This window comes from Parasteatoda tepidariorum, chromosome 3 (assembly GCF_982258835.1).
Source record: "Parasteatoda tepidariorum strain Cologne lab strain chromosome 3, Ptep-v5.0, whole genome shotgun sequence".
Classification (NCBI taxonomy): Eukaryota; Metazoa; Arthropoda; class Arachnida; order Araneae; family Theridiidae; genus Parasteatoda; species Parasteatoda tepidariorum.
The window spans coordinates 52,431,641-52,438,406 of NC_141757.1; the positions used below are offsets into that span (position 1 = coordinate 52,431,641).

Consider the following 6,766-nt stretch of genomic DNA (forward strand, 5'->3'; position numbering starts at 1 on the left):
GGTGAGTTTTGAAGCCGTTTGACTCACAACGTGATCATCGAGATTTGAGACTCTTTTGAGTAGTATTTCTTCTATACGTGAATTTGTGACTGGATTTAATATTTGTATTTAAAAGAAGAATCGTTATGAAAATTGTCATTTGAAAACCTATCATTTCAAAACATAAGAATTGTCATTTGAAAAAAGAATCGATATAAAACACTTCTTATTTTGATAACAATATACAGACTTTGGAATTTAAACCTAAAGGAAAATTTGTAAAATTAACTTAATCCTACTGCTCGAACAATATGCTAACACTAACGAATGAGGGTGCACGGTTTGCACCAAGAACAAACAGTAATAAACGAGTAAAAAGAGGACAAATCAGAACTGCCAAAAAAAGCTAGTTCTTTCTAAATCTAGCAACCATGTCACCTTTCTTAACAATGGATGGTGTTTTCAGTAGAAGTTGAGACAATGAAAAAGAATGAAATAAAAATTGAAGCTTTTTCATTCATCGTTTTTTGTTAGCTTGGAAAAGGTTTTTTTTTTTTTTAATATTGTTCAGCAGGTCAAAGCTTACAGCAGGCTGTAGTACTGTATAAGTAAACGTGAAAATGCATAAAATTTCAGGTTTTAGTTCCAAATGTTTTTTGTCAGATGGCTCTAAGAATAGAAAACTTAAAAATCAAAGAAAAATAATTCAAAATCAAATCAAGTCACATTAAGACATGATTATCACTTATGGTAGGCATTTCAAAAAATTACAATGTTAATTTATACACTTTGATTTACACATTTACTTCCTACACCATCTGCTAATAAATTTTCGAACTAAAACCTGAAAGCCTAGAAGAAAAAAACCATTCGCTAACCATAACTGGATACACATAATTGACATGAACATGTGAATGCCATTTGTGAAAAAATTTTTAGTACGAAAAAAAAAAGAAGCTAAGATATTTTATGATAAATATAAATACATACATATATATCACTCTTTTTTGTAAATGGTAACATCAAGTATTAATTTTATTATAGTATTTTTCTGACATAAAACATATTGGAACAATTCAGTTTTAATTCTCTTTATTTTTATACTATTATATATTGTAAAATGAGTAGTGTAAGGAAAAAAAAAAATTTATGTGTAGAAGAAGTAAAAAATGATTCTAATAAAAATATTTATTAAATGTTTGCATAGGAATGTTTCTGAGAACATTTATAAGAACAAAGAAAGAACATACAGGGACTGTCAAGCATAAGGAGAAACAAAGTAAATCAATAACACGTTTTATACTTATATTTTCATAAAACTGTTAAATGTTAAGAAATATATGCTGAAATGCATAACTAATATAGTCTTTTTTTAAAAAATTAAAATACTTTTAAAAATGATTTTTGGACAAGTTTTATCAAAATTAGGTGGTGACGAAAGGATTTAAACTAGTTGTCAATATATTGCTGGTAAAGAGGTTTTTTTAAATTGAGATATGTTCGCAGAAAGTGTTCCATTTTATATAAGTCTGATTATAACTACTTTCTGTTATAAATTTTTGAAAACTGTTATGTCTAATTTAAGAATCAAGAAAACCCGTATTTCAAAAACATTTTTGTTATAATGAATAATTTAGACAACGATAATTATATGCCTTCAGTTTCCAAACTATTATTATACTGAATATTTTTTCTATGTACAACAAAATGAAAATAATCAGACTTACCCAGGAGTTAAGATTTCTTGGGGTATGTTAATACAACAGTTGTGTTTCAGGTGAGATTGCTCAAAATCTATAGCTGAACGAATATCCATTATTACAATATTAGAATGTTTAGAAAGAAGGGAATAAAGCTTTGAACTTGATATTGTGGTTTCCACAGGATCTGAGAAGAATGAATATGAATTACTCTAAAAACTTATGACTATGTCAAAATTTTTTTTTTCATTTGACACAATAAGTTGCTATTCTAGACTATTATGAGTCATATCAAGCTTTAAAAACTTTGTAAAAAGCATACAAAGGAGACATAAAAATAGTTTTTATTACTCATTTTTTTTCATGCAAATTTAAAGACATTCTGTAAAAATAAACACACAGTAGAACCTTGATTCATTTAATTTTAGGAATTTCAAATTAATTTTAGGTGTTTGTGATACAACATTAAAGGTTTACCCTTACTAAATCCTGGAATTGACATTTCACGAAATTAAATTAATTGACAAGTGCAGAAATTAACACCACTTTAAATTGATTAATAAAAAGAGCATATAAGATTATAGGCGATTTCACTGGTGTTGCCTCCGAACACTACAATCATCGAGCAAGAATACAATCCAGAACCAATGGCGAATAAACAATAAACAAAACTGAACACTCACTTTGATGAAATTAAAGTTGAAGTTTTAGTCTTTTATTTTTAATGTGAGGCCTGTTTTTACTATTCTTACTGTATCCAAGTTTTACAGCTCCGAGCATGTTTCCGAATCATTAAGGGACAGTTTTCATTGTCTACAAAAAAAGTGATTGAGAATGATAACTGGATTGGTGAAATATATTCACACACGAAAAATTTCTCTAATGAGGTACTCTTTCACACGCAAATTTTTCAAATGCAGCGAGAACAGTCCTTTACACAAGTGAAATGATGGTTTCTCGATATCATTGCTTCCATTTTCCTTCAATAGATGGCGCTTTTTACACTAGGAAGCGTTGCAAGTTCTCGACTGCCTATACTTCCGGGTTACTGTTTTGGTGAGTTTTGAAGCCGTTTGACTCACAACGTGATCATCGAGATTTGAGACTCTTTTGAGTAGTATTTCTTCTATACGTGAATTTGTGACTGGATTTAATATTTGTATTTAAAAGAAGAATCGTTATGAAAATTGTCATTTGAAAACCTATCATTTCAAAACATAAGAATTGTCATTTGAAAAAAGAATCGATATAAAACACTTCTTATTTTGATAACAATATACAGACTTTGGAATTTAAACCTAAAGGAAAATTTGTAAAATTAACTTAATCCTACTGCTCGAACAATATGCTAACACTAACGAATGAGGGTGCACGGTTTGCACCAAGAACAAACAGTAATAAACGAGTAAAAAGAGGACAAATCAGAACTGCCAAAAAAAGCTAGTTCTTTCTAAATCTAGCAACCATGTCACCTTTCTTAACAATGGATGGTGTTTTCAGTAGAAGTTGAGACAATGAAAAAGAATGAAATAAAAATTGAAGCTTTTTCATTCATCGTTTTTTGTTAGCTTGGAAAAGGTTTTTTTTTTTTAATAATTAATAGAAAAAATATGTAGTTGATTAAGAAAAATTATTTTTATATTACAATTACACAAGGTTTTATGTTATTTATATTTCCTGTTTCTCTACAATAGAAGAAATTAGTAAATGTTAAGTAAGAAGAAACGCACCCCTCTTGCCTTAATGGCATACAACAACAGTGAATTAAAAGTCGCATTTTAAAAACATTGAAATATGTATTTATAAGAATATGGTATGATTCATTGGTTAAAAAATAGCTTCGTTCCTCCAAATATTTAAAATATGGTTTTTTGTTTGGATAAAGATCATTTGCAAATAACATCCTGATGTTTCCATACATTCCGAAACTTATTTTTACAAATTCACCATAAAATGTCGCTCAGCACGTTCTTCAATTACGATAAGCTACATCTATCACCAAATATCATTATTATAATTTCTTTATTTAGTTTCTTTATTTACAAACCGCACCGTCACTCCATATATTTATCTGATATGATAGTTACATAATTCGTAAGGTTCTAAACAGAAATGGTTGCATCAAAATTAAGGAGATGAATGTATTTTATTATTTTTATATTTCCCTCAACATTTAATATTTAACTTCTATGACTGCAAACATCTGGTTACAAAAACTTAAGTATCGAAATCTTATTTTTTAAGGAATAGATAGTTTCCTGATTTATGCCCAAGATTCCAAGAATGTGCGGCATTAGATGAATTATCGCATTCTGGATAACGGATATCTATCGCGTTTCTTTAATTTAAATTTTAGAACGCGCCTGGCTTGCCCGATATAGCTAAGGCTGCACTGACAAGGCATTCGTTTTTTGATTTTCGGTTTCACTCTCGGCTACATTCGTTTTTCTAGTTCTACTTTTTTCCTCTATTTTTCATTTTCAGTAGCCAACTTTGCGTTTTCTGTTTCAAATCACTTTTGTTTTCTTCACGCCTCCTGCGTTTTAAAAATGGGTGTTTCTTTTTGAGCACATGAAATATTCGCTTTAAAAATATAAAGATGGTCGAAATGGTAAATGGAAGTCGATATGTTTTGAGCACTCAAAAAGAGGTGCCCATGCCCTAGACTCGCCGCCAGACGTTACATGAATCTGTGAACGTTCGAAACATTTCGACTTTTATTAACCATCTTCATTTTTTTTTAAGACAATGAAGTTTTTCTTTTTTCGCTTATTCACTTAGAAATACCTTTAATTTAATTCAAATGATTTATTTATATATATATATATATATGTATATATATATATATATATATATATATATATATATATATATATATATATATATATATATATATATATATATATATATATATATATATATATATATATATATGTATATATATATATGTATATATATATATATATATGTATATATATATATATATATATATAAATAAATACAAATCGAATTCTATCTCGCAATTAATATTATTTTTAATACTGCTCCCCTGTTTCTACTATTAATCTATAACTATTGTGAAATTCTAATTTATTTGTATTTTAAAATACTTTAATTAGCATTGTACTTTTAATTAAATATTAATTCTGCATTTTCAGTTTTGCCTCGAAAATTGAACTTGAAAAGAAATGGTAAGAAATTTTATGCTAGCAATAAAAGAAAAATAGTTTGAATAATGTGATAAATACTTCAGGAAATACGAAAATAGTATTAATTCTGAATTCCAATTAAACAAAAGCTAAAAACAGGACAAGAACAGAAAAATTCAAAATACTATTTAATTTTTTTTAAATATAATATTTCCACTTTTTTAATGATATATTTATAATAAAATGCGCAGAACATCTGAAGATACAGATTTGAATGAATGGATATTGCAAATGTGAACTTTTATGAATTAAAAACAGTCAACTTTATTAATAGAAAGCAATTTAAATAGCAGCAATTATAGACTGTATGAACAATAGAATATTTCGTAAATGTCTTTTATAAAAGAAGTATAGAGTGATATGAAATTAATTATTCACAAATGTTTTGTACCAAAATTATGAAAAAAAAACTGAAACACGGATATAAACTTATTATATTGAAATAAAATGTTAAAACTTTAATATGAGATCTGAAAAAATTCTAAAACTTTTTACAGTTATAATATAATATCACCACATGCTTTAATAAAGATTCGAAGATGAAATCAGATTTTTTTTAAAGATTCCATAATCATCCACATTTAATACTTTCAATTTAAGAAATTTTTTTTGACAAATAATTTAAATGAATAGTATTTTATTTCAAAACGCTGAAAAATAGCTAATTTAAATGGAAAGTGTATAAAGCACATTCTAAATAAAAGTATTATAAAAATAAAAACAACAAAGTATATTTACTTATCAAAAAGTAAAACAGCGTCTTCTTCAGAAATACAGCTGTTAACTAAATGTTGTTATAATTCATCTTAATTCAAAATATTAAGTGACATTATCTCCAGAAAAAAAAATTAAACGTAAAATAAAAGCGAAGACACAATCTATTTCAGAACAAAACAATTTTATTTGGAGTCTGTTTGTATTCTATAGGCCTTGAGGGGCCTCACTCAAAGTTTAAATCCGTTGCCAAATTCATTGTTCGTAATGTCACAAAATAGTTTAATCGGTGCAGTTGTTTTGGAATGAAAACAAATTTGGGTGCTTTAGAAAAATGAGAATTAACTATTTTCACTAAAAGATTTAAACCGATTTTGTTTTTGAATAGTTAAAAAAGTCTTGATTTTAAATATACTAATCAAACTTAATAGTTGAAAAAATCCGGTGTTCTATAAGTGAAGTTTATTTTTCTTCAAAGCTTAGACAGCTATTTTTAAATCTACGCTGGACACTTATATCTCTTCAGAATATTATTACCAATGTGAGGATTGCAACAATTTCATTTTCAAAAGATATGACGAAATGAAAGTTCACTTTATTGTACTGGAAAATTTTAAACTTTGCTTTAATATACACTGAGTGGCCAAATTATTATGACCACCTCAGAGTTTTATGCAAATGAGTTATTGCGTCACAGCGTTGCCGCTAGAGGGCAAGATAATCATAACACGGGAATGCTGAACAAGTGAGTCATCAGTTATACTGTGTTGCTTGCTCAGATATGGGAAAGAAAAGTGATTTAACTGAATTTCAACGTGGAATGATTGTGGGTGCGAGATGTGTCGGAACGAGCATCAGCAAAACGGCTGCAATTGTGAAGTGTTCTAGAGCAGCAGTTGTTAATGTGTACAAAGAATGGACAATCGAGCAAAAAACCGGATCTCAACGTCAGACTTGTGGTCGTCACAGGGTACTGAATGCTCGATCAGAGGGAAGGCTGACCAGGGTTGTGCAGCGCAACAGGAGAGCAACAGTGCGACAAATTGCAAGTGATCTTAATCAAGGAGCAACTGTGAACGTCTCTGAACGTACTGTTTGACGCACATTGCGCCGTATAGGGTATGGAAGCAGACGACTGACGGTGTGGTCATAATAATTTGGCCA

General features: G+C 28.5%; 1 protein-coding gene across 5 annotated transcripts in view; it reads right to left on the reverse strand.

Annotated features, from left to right (window-relative positions):
* LOC107453772 (ubiquitin carboxyl-terminal hydrolase 8) overlaps positions 1 to 2,374 on the reverse strand; it is a 32,894-nt gene extending 30,520 nt beyond the window's left edge. The window contains exons 1-2 of one of the 5 annotated variants that reach the window (XM_087159322.1): positions 2,157 to 2,338; positions 1,707 to 1,866 (exon numbers count right to left, since the gene is read on the reverse strand). The gene's annotated coding sequence lies outside the window, so the exon portion shown is untranslated. Of the gene's footprint in view, positions 1 to 1,706; positions 1,867 to 2,156 lie in introns of all 5 variants that reach the window. The other 4 variants (XM_016070715.5, XM_016070716.5, XM_071179488.2 and 1 more) reach the window with 4 other exon arrangements.
* Positions 2,375 to 6,766: the final 4,392 nt, after the last annotated feature.